Source organism: Nerophis ophidion, linkage group LG10, assembly GCF_033978795.1.
Source record: "Nerophis ophidion isolate RoL-2023_Sa linkage group LG10, RoL_Noph_v1.0, whole genome shotgun sequence".
NCBI lineage: Eukaryota > Metazoa > Chordata > Actinopteri > Syngnathiformes > Syngnathidae > Nerophis > Nerophis ophidion.
Window position 1 is genome coordinate 465,160 of NC_084620.1, and position 18,592 is coordinate 483,751.

The 18,592-nt window shown below is 41.2% G+C and overlaps 1 protein-coding gene across 1 annotated transcript in view; it reads right to left on the minus strand.

Annotated features, from left to right (window-relative positions):
• The window catches only part of pex26 (peroxisomal biogenesis factor 26), an 89,750-nt gene that overhangs the window by 52,049 nt on the left and 19,109 nt on the right, over positions 1 to 18,592 (minus strand). The window lies entirely within an intron of this gene.

The window sequence follows — 18,592 nt, forward strand, 5'->3', positions numbered from 1 at the left end:
GTTGGTTGTTTACTATCGAGTCACGGTTGGTTGAGATGAGGCCATTCAAAGGCAACATAGGAACCAGAAGGGGAAATCACAACAGACATCACAAATGACGACGAGATGGTCATAGAAGAGAAGAAAGAATATTCAAGCGGGTGATTTATATATTAAAAAAACTAGTGGAAAATGGAGGAGGAATTATCTTCTTTATATTTTGCTTTTAGCGATGTAGATGACGTGCAGTAAACCCACAAATCATCTACTTGGCCACATATGGACAAATGTATGCGTCTGGATAAAACATTAATTTTAGTTGTTTACCATGTAAGCCCAAATCAAAACTGTTCTGGAGTTGCCAAGCCGGGTATATTTCGCAGGAGAAATGCTGCCAAAAATGTATGCCGAAATGAGGAAGATCATAGCCGCACAATTCAATCAATCAATGTTTACTTATATAGCCATAAATCACTAGTGTCTCAAAGGGCTGCACAAACCACAACACGAACCACTACGACATCCTCGGTAGGCCCACATAAGGGAAAGGAAAACTCACACCCAGTGGGACGTCGGTGACAATGATGACTATGAGAACCTTGGAGAGGAGGAAAGCAATGGATGTCGAGCGGGTCTAACAGGATACTGTGAAAGTTCAATCCATAATGGATCCAACACAGTCGCAAGAGTCCAGTCCAAAGCGGATCCAACACAGCAGCGAGAGTCCCGTTCACAGCGGAGCCAGCAGGAAACCATCCCAAGCGGAGGCGGATCAGCAACGCAGAGATGTCCCCAGCCGATACACAGGCGAGCAGTACATGGCCACCGGATCGGACCGGACCCCCTCCACAAGGGAGAGTGGGACATAGAAGAAAAAGAAAAGAATCGGCGGATCAACTGGTCTAAAAAGGGATTCTATTTAAAGGCTAGAGTATACAAATGAGTTTTAAGGTGAGACTTAAATGCTTCTACTGAGGTGGCATCTCGAACTGTTACCGGGAGGGCATTCCAGAGTACTGGAGCCCGAAATGAAAACGCTCTATAGCCCGCAGACTTTTTTTGGGCTTTGGGAATCACTCAATCAATCAATGTTTACTTATATAGCCCTAAATCACTAGTGTCTCAAAGGGCTGCACAAACCACTACGACATCCTCGGTAGGCCCACATAAGGGCAAGGAAAACTCACACCCAGTGGGACGTCGGTGACAATGATGACTATGAGAACCTTAGAGAGGAGGAAAGCAATGGATGTCAAGCGGGTCTAACATGATACTGTGAGAGTTCAATCCACAATGGATCCAACATAGTCGCGAGAGTCCAGTCCAAAGCGGATCCAACACAGCAGCGAGGGTCCTGTTCACAGCGGAGCCAGCAGGAAAACATCCCAAGCGGAGGCGGATCAGCAACGCAGAGATGTCCCCAGCCGATACACAGGCGAGCAGTACATGGCCACCGGATCGGACCGGACCCCCTCCACAAGGGAGAGTGGGACACAGGAGAAAAAAAAAAAGAATCGGCAGATCAACTGGTCTAAAAAGGGAGTCTATTTAAAGGCTAGAGTATACAAATGAGTTTTAAGGTGAGACTTAAATGCTTCTACTGAGGTGGCATCTCGAACTGTTACCGGAAGGGCATTCCAGAGTACTGGAGCCCGAAATGAAAACGCTCTATAGCCCGCAGACTTTTTTTGGGCTTTGGGAATCACTAATAAGCCGGAGTCCTTTGAACGCAGATTTCTTGGCGGGACATATGGTACAATACAAGAAGGAGCTAGACCGTGTAGTATTTTATACGTAAGTAGTAAAACCTTAAAGTCACATCTTAAGTGCACAGGAAGCCAGTGCAGGTGAGCCAGTACAGGTATATATGTATGTATATATGTATATAAAGGTATATACAGTACAGGTATATATGTATGTATATATGTATATAAAGGTATATACAGTACAGGCGTAATATGATCAAACTTTCTTGTTCTTGTCAAAAGTCTAGCAGCCGCATTTTGTACCAACTGTAATCTTTTAATGCTAGACATGGGGAGACCCGAAAATAATACGTTACAGTAGTCGAGGAAAGACGTAACAAAGCATGGATAATGATCTCAGCGTCTTTAGTGGACAGAATGGAGCGAATTTTAGCGATATTACGGAGATGAAAGAAGGCCGTTTTAGTAACGCTTTTAATGTGTGACTCAAAGGAGAGAGTTGGGTCGAAGATAACACCCAGATTCTTTACCGTGTCGCCTTGTTTAATTGTTTGGTTGTCAAATGTTAGAGTTGTATCATTAAATAGAGGTCGGTGTCTAGCAGGACCGATAATCAGCATTTCCGTTTTTTTGGCGTTGAGTTGCAAAAAGTTAGCGGACATCCATTGTTTAATTTCATTAAGACACGCCTCCAGCTGACAACAATCCGGCGTGTTGGTCAGCTTTAGGGGCATGTAGAGTTGGGTGTCATCAGCATAACAGTGAAAGCTAACACCATATTTGCGTATGATGTCACCTAGCGGCAGCATGTAGATGCTGAAGAGTGCAGGGCCAAGGACCGAACCCTGGGGAACTCCACACGTTACCTTAACGTAGTCCGAGGTTATATTGTTATGGGAGACACACTGCATCCTATCAGTAAGATAAGAGTTAAACCATTAAGTCAAGTCACTTACTTGCCGCCGACCAGAACCGTAAAGAGTGACAGTCCATTACATAGTCGACTGGGAATTAAAAAGTGCCTTTGTGAAAATATATTTTTTTATCTGAGTTTGATACATTTTGTATTATTTGCACAGCTATTTTAATTATTTTATGTAGAAATGATATTTTTGTATTTTATATATGTTGTTAGGGCTGCGAGCTTTGGGTGCCCCACGATTCCATTCAATATCGATTCTTGGGGTCACGATTCGATAATATATCGATTTTTTCGATTCAACGCGATTATCGATTCAAAAACGATATTTCGATTCAAAAACGATATTTTTCCGATTCAAAACGATTCTGTATTCATTTAATGCATAGTATTTCAGCAGGATTGATTGATTGATTGATTGATACTTTTATTAGTAGATTGCACAGTACAGTACATTTTCCGTACAATTGACCACTAAATGGTAACACCCCAATAAGTTTTTCAACTTGTTTAAGTCGGGGTCCACGTTAATCAATTCATGGTAAATCTAATTCATGGATCTACCCAAGTCTGCTGACATGCTAGCAGAGTAGTAGTTTAAAAAAAAAAGCTTTTATAATTGTAAAGGACAATGTTTTATCAACTGATTGCAATAATGTAAATTTGTTTTAACTATTAAACAAACCAAAAATATGACTTATTTTATCTTTGTGAAAACATTGGACACAGTGTGTTGTCAAGCTTATGAGATGCGATGCAAGTGTAAGCCACTGTGACACTATTGTTTTATTTTTTATTTTTATAAATGTCTAATGATAATGTCAATGAGGGATTTTTAATTACTGCTATGCTGAAATTATAACTAATATTGATACTGTTGTTGATACTATTCAGTTTTGTTTCACTACTTTTGGTTTGTTCTGTGTCGTGTTTGTGTCTCCTCTCAATTGTTCTGTTTATTGCAGTTCTGAGTGTTGCTGGGTCAGGTTTGGTTTTGGAATTGGATTGCATTGTTATGGTATTGCTGTGTAGTGGTTTTTTGGATTTATTAAAAAAAAAAAAAATTGAAAAAATAAAATAAAACAAAAAATAAATTTAAAAATTTATATAAAAAAAAAGAGAATCGATTCTGAATCGCACAACGTATTCGAATCGATATTTTCCCACACCCCTATATGTTGTGTAATTCTGTTCTACCTAAACAGATTACTTACTGAGCTGTTAATACCCACCTTGACTAACTGGGTTAATAAAAGTTCTCATTCACTTCGATTTCAGTGAATCTCGGAAAAAAAGTAATATCTTTATATGTATACTTTCACCGGAAAATGTATCGGGTAATATATCAAATATCATTTTTTGAGTAAAAATTTCTTGAGACATATTTTTGTCCATATTGCCCAGCCTTACAAGTAAACATATACTAATATAATATAACAACTATAGAGTGGAATAATGGATTCTTGGATGCGTTACAAATGGGAAGTGGATGATTCTGAATCGATGGACACACATCAAAGATGGACTATTTAAGAAACTTAATCAAGGAATACAGACAGTTCTAAAATCAACGTAGCGAGGATACACACGGAGCAAAGCTCAGGCAGGAAGAGACGAGAAGCCATGTGAAACAACAAAAGAATAAATGCATTGTACATTTCAACTGAAGTCTAACTAGAACTGTTGCAGCAAAGAGTAACCAGAGAAAAAGATTTTTGCACTGATGTGTGCACTGGTTATTATAAGCTAAACATTGTGCGCAGCAAACTAGTCTGTTTGCCTGCGTAACATACCACGGAAATCCAGTACACACACAAAGAATCTCACACGCAGGTGACCCAGTCTCTGTACTTTCTTTGTTGATTACGACTGTAAAATTGTCCACCATGGGGCCACAGAAAATTGCGAGTGTCAGCACTTTGATAAAGAAAGTGAAAAACCCGGTAGAAATTAAGAAAAAAACTTACAAATGCAGCATCTGTGTGGTTTTCCACTCCTCCCTCACTGCTCATTGCCAACAGGAGTCTCCAATACAAGTGATGTAAATGTGATGAAAACATTTATACATTTCATTTATCATTTATATGTATTGCATGTTAAATTTAAATTATTCTTGATATGTGTTTTGTGTTCATATTTTGGTTGAATTTGCATTATTTCTAATGGTAACAATGGGCAGTTTTCTGTCACGGTACCAATGTAAATAGTCCATCCATTTTCTACCGCTTATTCCCTTTTGGGGTCGCGGGGGGCGCTGGCGCCTATCTCAGCTACAATCGGGCGGAAGGCGGGGTACACCCTGGACAAGTCGCCACCTCATCGCAGGGCCAACACAGATAGACAGACAACATTCACACTCACATTCACACACTAGGGACCATTTAGTGTTGCCAATCAACCTATCCCCAGGTGCATGTCTTTGGAAGTGGGAGGAAGCCGGAGTACCCGGAGGGAACCCACGCATTCACGGGGAGAACATGCAAACTCCACACAGAAAGATCCCGAGCCTGGATTTGAACCCAGGACTGCAGGACCTTCGTATTGTGAGGCAGACGCACAAACCCCTCTGCCACCGTGAAGCCAATGTAAATAGTATATTATATAAATACATGTTTAGTTTTATTACTAAATGTAAAAAAAAAAAACTCTCAAAGGGGTCCCCCGCATCCTTCTTTGGCCCTTGGTGACAAATGTTTCAGAATCAGAATCAATATATTGAACACACAAGGTTAGTTTATGCAAACTATTGGGACTACTGGACTATGGTTAGTCCATCACAGCGTATAATAATATATCAAAATGCAGGCTATCCTGCTATTTCCAATAGCAGGATCGCGCCAATTCACACAAATTCAACAAATCTCCACAAATTATGCGTGGCCTCGCAACTTTATCCAAAGCCTGCAACTTCCGCACATTTTGGCCAATAAGTGTAATCTAATTGGTCTCTGAGCGACGCTCAAACAACGGTGTAATCATCTACGGCAGGGGTATCCAAACTACAGCCTGAGGAGCAAGTGCGGCCTGCTGGAGTCTTCATTTCAGCCTGTGAAACATCACAAGTTTACCAGGAAGATTGACCTGATTTACCTACATTTAAAGTTCAAGTAAAAGTACCACTGATAGTCACACACACTATGTGTGGTGAAATTACTCTCTGCGTTTGACCCATCCCCTAGTTCCACCCCATGGCAGGTGAGGGAGGAGCAGTGAGCAGTAGCTGTGGCCGCGCTCGGGAATCATTCTGGTGGTTTAACCCCCAATTCCAACCCTTGATGCTGAGTGCCAAGCACGGAAGTAATGGGTCTCATATTTATAGTCTTTGGTATGACTCGGTTTGAACTCACAACCTACCGATCTCAGGACGGACACTTTAACCACAAGGCCACTGAATAGGCTTTATTATTTATTTATCATTATTATTATTTATTTATTATTCCCCTTATTCCCCTGTATGTTTGTGTGCGCATCCATATAACAGTGTATTGGCAATTACCCTCGAAAATATGGTGTTCCTGCAGTTTGTACAGTATTCTTATATGTTTAGCAATAATATATATATTAGCAATAATATATATATATATATATATATATATATATACAACAAAGTGTAACGACATATCAACTCTTTATTGCTTATTGATTATTTATCTAGAGTAGGACAATAAGGTAATTATTTTCTTTTGCAATGCTGACCTAGCAAATAGGCAGCATTTACATGACATGTGTTGATGTGTGATGATATTTTCTCATTGTCCCTCATTTACCAACAAAATTTTACATCAAATTAGATATAGTTCCCGCTCAACAGTTCACAAGTACTCTTAACGTGCAGGCAGTGACGTGCGGTGAGGTTCATGGCTGGTGAGGCACTGACTTCATCACAGTCAGATTTATAAACATATGAACCCTATAGAGTATCTTATTCACCATTTGATTGGCAGCAGTTAACGGGTTATGTTTAAAAGCTCATACCAGCATTCTTCCCTGCTTGGCACTCAGCATCAATGGTTGGAATTGGGGGTTAAATCCCCAAAAATGATTCCCGGCTACTGCTGCTCACTGCTCCCCTCACCTCCCAGGGGGTGAACAAGGGGATGGGTCGAATGCAGAGGACAAATTTTACCACACCTAGTGTGTTTTTGACAATCATGGTACTTTAACTTAATGTAGCAGGTACTTTAGCTAGTATAGTATAGTATAAATAAATTACACTTATTATCATTATTAGCGATAATACTAACATAAAAAAACAGTTATTCGGACCGAGAAAACGACAATTTGAGCGAGGATGAAAGATTCGTGTTTGAGGATATTGATAGCGACGGACTAGGAAGAAGAAAAAAAAAAATGCGATAGCATTGGGACTTATTCCAATGTTTTTAAACACATTTACTAGGATAATTCTGGGAAATCCCTTATCTTTCTATTGTGTTGCTAGTATTTTAGTGAGTTGAATATTATTTGATAGTCGGAAGGGTGTCTCCACGGCCGGGTGTTGACACGCAGTGTCTCAGGGGAGTCGACGGCAGCTATGGACGGCACAAGCTCAGCTTTTATCCGGTAAGAACTGACTTTTTAAACACAATTTTCTCACCGAAACCTGCTGGTTGACATTCAATCTGGATACATGTTGGCTTGACCGCGCTGTGATCCATAGTAAATTTTCACCTCCTGGAATTTTAAACAAGGAATCACCGTGTGTTTGTGTGGCTAAAGGCTAAAGCTTCCCAACTCCATCTTTCTACTGTGACTTCTCCAATATTAATTGAACAAATTGCAAAAGATTCAGCAACACAGATGTCCAAAAAACTGTATACTTATGCCGTTAAAGCAGACGACATTTAGCTGTGTGTGTGTGCGCAGCGATCATACTTCCTAAAAACCCGTGACGTCACGCGTACACGTCATCATTACACGACGTTTTCAAGACGAAACTCCCGGGAAATTTAAAATTGTAATTTAGTAAACAAAAAAACCCGTATTGGCATGTGTTGCAGTGTTAATATTTCATCATTGATATATAAACTATCAGACTGCGTGGTGGGTAGTAGTGGGTTTCAGTAGGCCTTTAATATCTCAACATCGTCACACTCTTTCGTCGCAACTCGGCCCTGACGGTCGGCACCTATAAGTTTACAATTAGTTGTAAAATGTTGGACGGTTGTTTTTACGATATGCAGGCAAACGAAAACTTTAAAACATACCGGCTTCAGATGTCCCCAGGCCTGGCCGAGTAGTGCAAGAATGATCTCTGGGATCACTAGCGCCCTCTACCACCAGGAGGCCGGAGAACAGGTGCCACACAAAGTGTGTCTTAGCAGCCGTTTTATGATTGCCCAGCACAAGAAATACGTTACACACATACAGTTGTTGGCAAAATACACTGTACATTATATACCTCAGCTAACTAAACTATGGAAATATAATTCATATAGCAATACGGTCTTACTGCACAGCAGACAGCAGTTAGCCGAGTCATTGCGCAATCCACGGGAGTCTCAGCTGGCTGTGACTCACCGCAGGTAATTCTCAGTATTTGAACGGCAAACGTGAAAATTAAGCGATTTTTGAATAAAAAATAATTTAAAACTGGTGAAGTTAAATTGAAAATAACTTTGTGGTATAATCACTGCATACATATAACAATATAATTTTTTTTTTTCTTTTTACATTTTTTTCTTTCCATGATGGCAGGTGAGGCCGCGCCACACCTGCCGCCCCTGACTGCACGTCACTGCGTGCAGTGGTAAATGTGTTGGAACATGAAATAATAACACTTTTTAAGTCTAAAATACACACACAGAATGTCTGCAACTTGTAAACAACAGAGCAGACAGCGGGCAATAAAGAAGCCCTTTGTGGTGTTTTTTTCTGTAATTATAATTATTACTATTATTAGTTATAATTAATTAAAACAGTAGAGTTGAGCTCGGGCTTCACCGTGGCAGAGGGGTTAGTGCGTCTGCCTCACAATACGAAGTTCCTGCAGTCTTGGGTTCAAATCCAGGCTCGGGATCTTTCTGTGTGGAGTTTGCATGTTCTCCCCGTGAATGCGTGGGTTCCCTCCGGGTACTCCGGCTTCCTCCCACTTCCAAAAACATGCACCTGGGGATAGGTTGATTGGCAACACTAAATTGGCCCTAATGTGTGAATGTGAGTGTGAATGTTGTCTGTCTGTCTGTGTTGGCCCTGCGATGAGGTGGCGACTTGTCCAGGGTGTACCCCGCCTTCTGCCCGATTGTAGCTGAGATAGGCGCCAGCGCCCCCCGTGACCCCGAAAGGGAATAAGCGGTAGAAAATGGATGGATGGAGTTGAGCTCTGAGTATGTGCTTTTAAAACATCAATACAGTATTTGTTGTCCATTTTTTGTTGAAATCATGTACTTTCTAAGGGTGAGGTTAGAGGGAAAATTGAAAACATCCATCCATCCATCCATTTTCTACCGCTTATTCCCTTTCGGGGTGGCGGGGGGCGCTGGCGCCTATCTCAGCTACAATCGGGCGGAAGGCAGGGTACACCCTGGACAAGTGCCCACCTCATCGCAGGGCCAACACAGACAGACAGACAACATTCACACTTACATTCACACACTAGGGCCCATTTAGTGTTGCCAATTATGAAATCCCGAGTTGATTCAATAATACTTGAAAAAATAAGCCTCCAAACATTGCAAAAAAACCTGACACATTTTCAGGCATTTCAGGTAACAATCAATCGCAAAAAAGCCAGCAAAATCCTAGGGGGACTGAAGCCAAACGGTTCCAGAAGATTAGCATTCAGAATTATTTGTCACCGAGGCCTAAAGTTTAAAGGGCTCACAGCAACATGAGTTGAACTGAAGAGAGAAGCATGGCCTACAGGTCCTAGCCTGGCCTTGCACCGCCCTGAGCAGAAATACCTGCATGGTCGCATGCTGCTTTCTTCCGGCTCTCAGAACACTCCCTTATTTGCTGCAAGTCAGCCGACAACGTGAGGAGGGAAATTGTTCGAAAATTCCAAACGGCGACATACATTTTATTCACACACGCTCTGGCTGTACATTTCCTGTGGAGGCGGAGGAAGTGCTCCGCCACATCAGAGTGTGAGAAAAAGCCTGCGGGCTGCCATTGATCTCCTCTCATGTCTCCATGTGCTCCCCGCAAACCATGCGCTGCATATAGACCGGACATGATGATATATAGGCAGAGACAACAGCCCGCAGTATAAACAAAAGGCAGCTTTGACGCTGAAGCCGCTTTGTCATTTCGATATCTTCACGGTGGAGAAAACCAGGAGCGCCATCCTTCATTTATCAGGAGCTCTTTATGAGAAGGGAAGGCAGCAATTTACCACCCACTGGTGCGCCTGATGCTTGCAATTGTGACAAAGTGTTTCAGTCTGTCAGCAAGGTGTCGCTGCCATGATGACAGAACCGTGACGGGAAATGAAAGGTTAAGTCGTCTGCTCCAGAAACACACCTCCCTAGCCAATCACGCGCCTCCTCGCGTGTCGCAAACTTGAAATTTCTTAGCCAGTCCCTTCAGAACCTATTGAAACGAGACATTGCACAGCTACTACTGATACTTCAATCAATCAATCAATGTTTATTTATATAGCCCCAAATCACAAATGTCTCAAAGGACTGCACAAATCATTACGACTACAACATCCTCGGAAGAACCCACAAAAGGGCAAGGAAAACTCACACCCAGTGGGCAGGGAGAATTCACATTCAGTGGGACGCCAGTGACAATGCTGACTATGAGAAACCTTGGAGAGGACCTCAGATGTGGGCAACCCCCCCCCTCTAGGGGACCGAAAGCAACGGATGTCGAGCGGGTCTAACATGATACTGTGAAAGTTCAATCCATAGTGGCTCCAAGACAGCAGTGAGAGTCCCGTCCACAGGAAACCATCTCAAGCGGATCAGCAGCGTAGAGATGTCCCCAACCGATACAGGCGAGCGGTCCATCCTGGGTCCCGACGAGCGGTCCATCCTGGGTCTCGACTCTGGACAGTCAGTACTTCATCCATGGTCATCGGACCGGACCCCCTCCACAAGGGAGGGGGGGACATAGGAGAAAGAAAAGAAGCGGCAGATCAACTGGTCTAAAAAGGAGGTCTATTTAAAGGCTAGAGTATACAGATGAGTTTTAAGATGAGACTTAAATGCTTCTACTGAGGTAGCATCTCGAACTGTTACCGGGAGGGCATTCCAGAGTACTGGAGCCCGAACGGAAAACGCTCTATAGCCCGCAGACTTTTTTTGAGCTCTAGGAATCACTAATAAGCCGGAGTCTTTTGAACGCAGATTTCTTGCCGGGACATATGGTACAATACAATCGGCACGATAGGCTGGAGCTAGACCGTGTAGTATTTTATACGTAAGTTTAACAATTACTTTCAATTAGGCTGTCAAGAATAATGAGTTAACTCAAGGGAAAAAAAAAAAATCACAGAAAATTATCTCATTAATCGTGTACAATTTATACGCAGGCCATTTATTTTGCGCACACGTGCTCCTTTATCCCAACAGCAGCAAGTTACCATCTCAACAGTTGTTTTTCTCACTTTGATACGACGAAACTATCCTTGCCTAGGCATAAATATTTAGGGTTTTGGCATCAGTCGCTGGACTAGATCTGACCAATCTAAGTCTATGAGCATGAACTGATGAAGCCTTCTTGGATGAGCGATGAAACGTCTTCTAAGACAAACCGAACAGTCCAGTAGCGATCCATAGAATCCCCTAAGATTGCAATGACCTGGATGAATGAGACCATTCATATGCTGCATTTTAGTGATTTATCAACGTTTTTAGTAGAGCAATTTAAAGTGCTATGTCCCTGGCATTGTGCGTGTACTTTAGGAAATACCATTTTCTGTCCCCTGTGCACAAAGGAAAATGAATAAACGTTTGGAGGGGAAGAAGAAACCCACAAACGTCTAACACAGTGGTCCTTAACCTTGTTGGAGGTACCGAACCCCACCAGTTTCATATGCGCATTCACCGAACCCTTCTTTAGTGAAAAAAAAATATATATATTTTTTTCAAATTCAAGAAAAACTTAGGTTTTTTTTATTGGTGCACAAAATGAACCGTGCGCAGAGGTGGGTAGAGTAGCCAGAAATTGTACTCAAGTAAGAGTACTGTTACTTTACAGATTTATTACTCAAGTAAAAGAAAGGAGTAGTCACCCAAATATTTACTTGAGTAAAAGTAAAAAGTATGTTGTGAAAAAACTACTCAAGTACTGAGTAACTGATGAGTAACCTAATTACGGCAACAAATAATGCACAAAAACATAAAAATAGCAATGAGCAAATTCAGAGCCAGGAATATCTCTTAAGCAACTAAAACAATAATATATATCAAATAATAGTACATTAAAATAAAACAAAAAAATGGCACATTGAGCCACAATAACTTAACAGCACCATAGCCTCAGTAGGCATTCATTGATTTGATTGATTGATTGATTGATTAAAACTTGTATTTGTAGATTGTTCAGTAAATATTCTGTACAATTGACCACTAAATGGTAACACCCCAATAAGTTTTTCAACGTTTATCAATTACTTAGTAAATGACCAAGTCGAGGTGATCTACCTCATATATACATATACATACACACACATATCATTTAAACACACAAATATCATTTATACACACACATCATATATATATATATATATATATATATATATACTGTATATATACTGTACATACATTTATATATACAGTATATTTTTGTTGACATGTTGAAGGTGTTTTAATGAATTTACATGCATGTTTAACATATAGATTCCTATCTTTCATGAAGACAAGAATATAAGTTGGTGTATTACCTGATTCTGATGACTTGCATTGATTGGAATCAGACGTCCACGTTTTCAAATAGAGGAGAAAAAAAGTTCCTCCTTTCTGTCTAATACCACATGAAAGTCGTTGGTTTTTGGCATCTTATTTGTCCAGCTTCCATATTCGTTTTTATACACTTTACAAGAAATACATTGGCGGCAAAATACATAGCTTGCTAGCTTATATGCTCTGGCTTTCGGAGACTCTTATTTTGTTAGCGCAGGCGCGATGGAGTGGCACTTTTATTGTGAAGACAGGAACTGTGCGATCAGTCTTTAGGCTTTTGACGGGAAGTACGGTTGAAATAAAAAGTGTCTTTTTTCCTTTACACTTTTTATTGATTGATTGAAACTTTTACTATTAGATTGCACAGTACAGTACATATTCCGTACAATTGGTAACACCCCAATACGTGGTAAATGGTAACACCCCAATACGTTTTTCAACTTGTTTAAGTCGGGTCATGTGACCGCCTGGCTCTGTTTGATTGGTCCAACGACACCAGTGACTGCATGTGATTGGTGAAACGCAGGCATGATTAGTTTCTACTTTGTAGCTCTGTCATTAACCAAAACAAACATTAATAGATCGATAAAAAAAAGTAGCGAGTAGCGAGCTGAATGTAGATAAATGGAACGGAGTAAAAGTAGCGTTTCTTCTCTATAAATATACTTAAGTAAAAGTAAAAGTATGTTGCAGAAAAACTACTCGTAGAAGTACAATTTATCCCAAAAGTTACTCAAGTAAATGTAACGGAGTAAATATAGCGCGTTACTACCCACCTCTGACCGTGCGTGAACGTCATCTTGTTCATAGAACAAAACCAACACAGTGCATGATTTCACAACAAATTACACACCTTACACACATTACCATTAGAGACGCGCGGTTTGCGGTCTCATCCGCGGAGTCCGCGGATAAACCACGGGTCGGGCGGGTGACATGACGAAAAAATAGATTTTAAATAGATATGGGCGGGTGGCGGTTGAACCATTTGGAAATATATGATATACATGGTTCAGAAATCGGTAAGTTTTACCGTTCAAAGAGCCATTTTGGACCCGTGTCACAAAGCGAAGAAGGCATTAGTTGACGTAAATATTCTCAAGTATGTCTGCCGGCAGTCACCCAGTTAATAAGTATTAGGGCGTGCTATGAAGCCTTTGCCTTTGACGCCTTCAACAACATGTACAATCTACTTGCAAGTCCAGCAATGTGTTGTGTGTGGCTTCCACTGACACACGCACACGACTGCAAGGCATACTGGGTGATACAGAGTACACTAATGGTTGTGATCTAAACAATTTTAACACTCTTACTAATATGCGCCACGCTGTGAAGCCACACCAAACAAGAATGACAAACACATTTCGGGAGAACATCCTCACAGTAACACAACATAAACGCAACACAACAAATACCCAGAATCCTTTGCATCCATGACAAATCCTGACTATATTATACACCCCACTAGCAGCAACCCCCCCCCCCCGTGCGTCGGTAAGGTGGGCGGGGTTGGGGGCGTGGGGGTGTAAAGTATATTCAAAAGTGTCATGGATGCAAAGGATTCTGGCTATTTGTTGTGTTGCGTTTATGTTGTGTTACTGTGAGGATGTTCTCCCGAAATGTGTTTGTCATTCTTGTTTGGTGTGGCTTCACAGCGTGGCGCATATTAGTAAGAGTGTTAAAATTGTTTATATCACAACCACTAGTGTACTCTGTATCACCCAGTATGCTCTTCAATCTTGTACGTGTATCTGCGGAAGCTGCATACAACATGTTGCTGGACTGGCAAACGGTTCGTACATGTTGTTGAAGGTGTCAAAGGCAATGGCTTCACAGCACGCCCTTATTCCCGTTATCTGAATGGGCACCATCGGATATTTGCGAGAACGTTGGTGGCCCTCTTTACGTTCTTTACTTAGTGATAAGGGTCAAACTAGCTCTTTTAGTGGCAAAGGTCGCCGACTCCGGATATATAACACCGGGCGGGTGGCGGTCAGTTGCGCTTCTGATAAAATGTTGGTTCGGGTGGATGGCGGGTGGATGACGACTTTAGTGATGCGGTTGCGGATGATACAATTGTCTATCCGCGCATCTCTAATTACCATGAATTAATTAACGTGGACCCCGATTTAAACAAGTTGAAAAACCTATTCGGATGTTACCATTTAGTGGTCAATTATACAGAATATGTACTGTACTGTGTAAACTATACTGTTTCATTAAATGTATTCTCCTTCCTTCACCATCTGCTAGTAAAAGTTTCAATCAATCAATCAATCAAAAAACCTGCAAATCAGATGGAAAATTAGAGGTAACATTGTTTGGAGGTATCCATAATACGCCGACAGGGAGAAGTTTTTATTTACCCGATAATTCGGATGTGTCTATACTTCAGTGGCGGAGGCTCCGCCGAACCCCTGAGGCCGACTCACCGAACCCCTAGGGTTCGATCGAACTCCGGTTAAGAACCACTGGTCTAACACAATGACTTTGCCGAATTGTCTTCCAGATATACACTTGAAAATTCCAACATACATCCTAGCTAAAAGCTGTGCAGATTTCAAATGGCGTGTCGTATGTAGACATGCAGCAGATACAGATCATCCAGTCGACCTGACATCACTCTGCAAGAATCCTAACACAGCAGGACAAGCATGTGCAAACAGCACAGATATATCAAAGAGCTTTTATCAGTCTCTCCTAGAGGAAGAAGACCTCCCTCCATCGCATCTTTGGCCCTCGTGGACACACAGAGATCCTCCTCGCATTCCTCAGGCCCTCCGACCTCAGTCCAGTCAGGACTTTCCCACAGAAGCCTAAACCCTGTGAATGAGAGTAAAGCTTTGTTTCGGGCATATTTCATCCCCGGCAACTCCCCCCCTGCAGTGGAATGCTTCAGGAATGCCGACTACCTGGCATTAGACAGCCTTTGTGCAGGGACAGCTTTGGTTATGGATCCTCACCTCGTCAAGGTAGCCGATTTTTCCCGAGAGCAAAAGCCATTTCCCATGGACAGTCAAATTTAATAAATCAAACAAAACTTAAAAAAACATAAATGTGTTATTATATCTGTCATGAATTTATTTAATGTAAATGTAAATCTAATTGTTTAATCATTTAATTAATTCAGTATGAATCAATAGGGGGTGTAGGTAGTGGCTTGTGCATATACATAAACTTTGATTGATTGATTTAAAAAATAATCTATTTATTTATTTCATATTTTTATTTAATTATTGAAAATTAATTATTAATGATAATTAAGTATTATTTCACAATTTAATTAAATATGTCACAATTTATTAATTTCATGGACCTGCCTGTCAACGCTTCATGAATTTATTTAATCCGTCTAACTCAGCCGAGGCTGACAGGAATCTAGTCCAATGATTGCTTTGGTCTGAAGCCTAACACTTCGGAAGTCTTTCAAAACATGGTGACTAAGGATATCGGTATAGCACCAAATTCTGGGCTCCCATGCACAAAACTCCTAAAGGGAGTCCCCATCCAAATCCAAATCTAAATAAACATCTTGGGCAGCAGTCGGCAAATCAAACTGTTGAAAAAGCCATATTGGACCAAAAACACAACAACAAAAATTATGTAGCTGCAAACAATTAAAAGCCTTATGAAAAAGTCTTATAATGAAGGCAACACATGATACAAGTGTCAATATTAGCCTACTACCACTACTATGACTATGTGTCGCAGGCTGACGCAAATCTTCATTGACAGAAACATTGGAATGTAATATTTATTCTACACATTTTTACTACATTGGAAAACAAAACAGAGGCTTCTCGGGGGCGGGATAACTCCAAGAAATTACTGGCATCGAGTGGCCAAATGTATAGATGTGTGTGTCCAAGTTAAAGGAAACGGCAGGCTGTCTCCTTCTAATGGATTTATAACAATCTTTGCAAGCAGGGTAATGTTTGCTGTAGTCTGGAACACCATGGAGCCCTCACACCGGTGACGTCACGCGCACATCGGCTTTTACTTCCGGTACAGTCAAGGCGATGTTCTCTACTAAATCCTTTCAGCAAAAATATTGCAATATCGCGAAATGATCACTTATGACACATAGAATGGACCTTCTTTCCCCGTTTAAATAAGAAAATCTCATTTCAGTAGGCCTTTAATGACACGTTTAATAACTCAAGTATGTATTTATTTAAGTCATCAGCCTTGGTGTCACTATAGACAGCGATTTTAAACTAGACAAACAAGTCAATGGAGTTTTAAAATCGTGTTTTTATCACCTTCGTCTTTTAGTAAAGGTTAAACCGTTTTTATCTTTTAACCTTTTTGAACAAGTCCTGCATGCTTTTATTTCAAGTCGCCTGGACTACTGCAATGCACTTTATGCTGGCATGAGCCAAAAAGCTCTCTCCCGGTTGCAGTTAGTCCAGAACGCGGCAGCACGACTTTTAACAGGGGCCAGGAAACGCCAGCATAGAACCCCAATTCTTCAGAGTTTGCACTGGCTCCCTGTTCATTTTAGAATTGATTTTAAAACATTGCTGTTTGTTTTTAAATCTTTACATGGACTGGCACCTCAATATATCTCGGACCTCATCCAAATTTACATCCCTGCGCGCGCTCTGAGGTCCGAGAGCCAGTTCCAGCTCGTGGTGCCCAAGACCAGACTTAAGACCAGGGGAGACAGGGCCTTCTCTGTGGTCGGCCCTAAGCTCTGGAACACTCTGCCCCTCCATGTTCAAACTGCTTCCACAGTGGAGTGTTTTAAGTCTCGTCTTAAGACCCACTTTTATTCTTTGGCTTTTAACACTACGTGAGTTGTGTGGTCCTCTGTTCTCTGTTGTCCTCTGTGTTTTTTATACACTTTGATTTCTATTTTACTGTTTTAATTGATTTTACCCTTTAAAATAGTTTTTAATCATATTTGTTTTTATATTGTTTTTATTGGTTTTATTCTTTGGCTTTTAACACTACGTGAGTTGTGTGGTCCTCTGTTGTCCTCTGTGTTTTTTATACACTTTGATTTATATTTTACTGTTTTAATTGATTTTACCCTTTAAAATATTTTTTAATCATATTTGTTTTTATTGGTTTCATATATATATTTTTTTTACAATTGTTTTTAACATGGCTGTGCAGCACTTTGGAAACGTTATTGTTGTTTAAATGTGCTATATAAATAAAGTGGATTGGATTGGATTGGATCCATCCATCCATTTCCTACCGCTTATTCCCTTTTGGGGTCGCGGGGGGCGCTGGCGCCTATCTCAGCTACCAATTATAACTAATTGACACATTTCAAAAGATGTAATTAAAAAATAATGTAATTTTGTCCCATTTTACCCTGCATACACTGTAAACCATACATGAATGATTAGATAAGTCACACCTTTTAGAACTTGCCACTTACGGTGACTGACCAAGGGCAACGTGTTTGGGAATTCCGTGGTTTGAGAAGTCACGATAACCAAAACGACAACAACAAGGAGGCACGTCATATACATAAAAAATAGATTTATTGAAGATGCATCAACAATGTATTCATAATTGAATTGTGAGGTGCCCAAAGATTCCATTACATACTGTGGGGTGATCAGGCTACAGCACTTTAGCACCAAGGCTAGTTGGAGACTTTACAAGCCCCTAATTGATGTCGAAACAATAACTTAAATTCATATCGCGCTTTTCTATACACTCAAAGCGCTCATAGAGAAGCGGGACTCAACATACATTCACACCTGGTGGTGGTAAGCTACATCAGTAGCCACAGCTGCCCTGGGGTAGACTGATGGGAGCGTGGCTGCCAGTTTGCGCCTACGGCCCCTCCGACCACCACCTATCATTCATTCATCAGCGGCACCGGGGGCAAAGGGTGAAGAGTCCTGCCCAAGGACACAACGGCAGCGATTTTTGGGATGTCAATAGGTGGGAAGCAAACCTGCAACCCTCAGGTTTCTGGCCGGCCGCTCTACCCACTACGCCATTCCGCCCCTAAAACATGAGCGACAGTTCTGCTGCGAGATAATCGGCCACTGCTGGAAGGAGAAAGGCACAGTTTGGCCTGGAGGTGCAATACCGTTCATTCCTCCATAAACTGAGATTTGAATTGAAGGCACGCCAGGGGAATTTATTAAAGAAGCGTTACGATCGTGTTC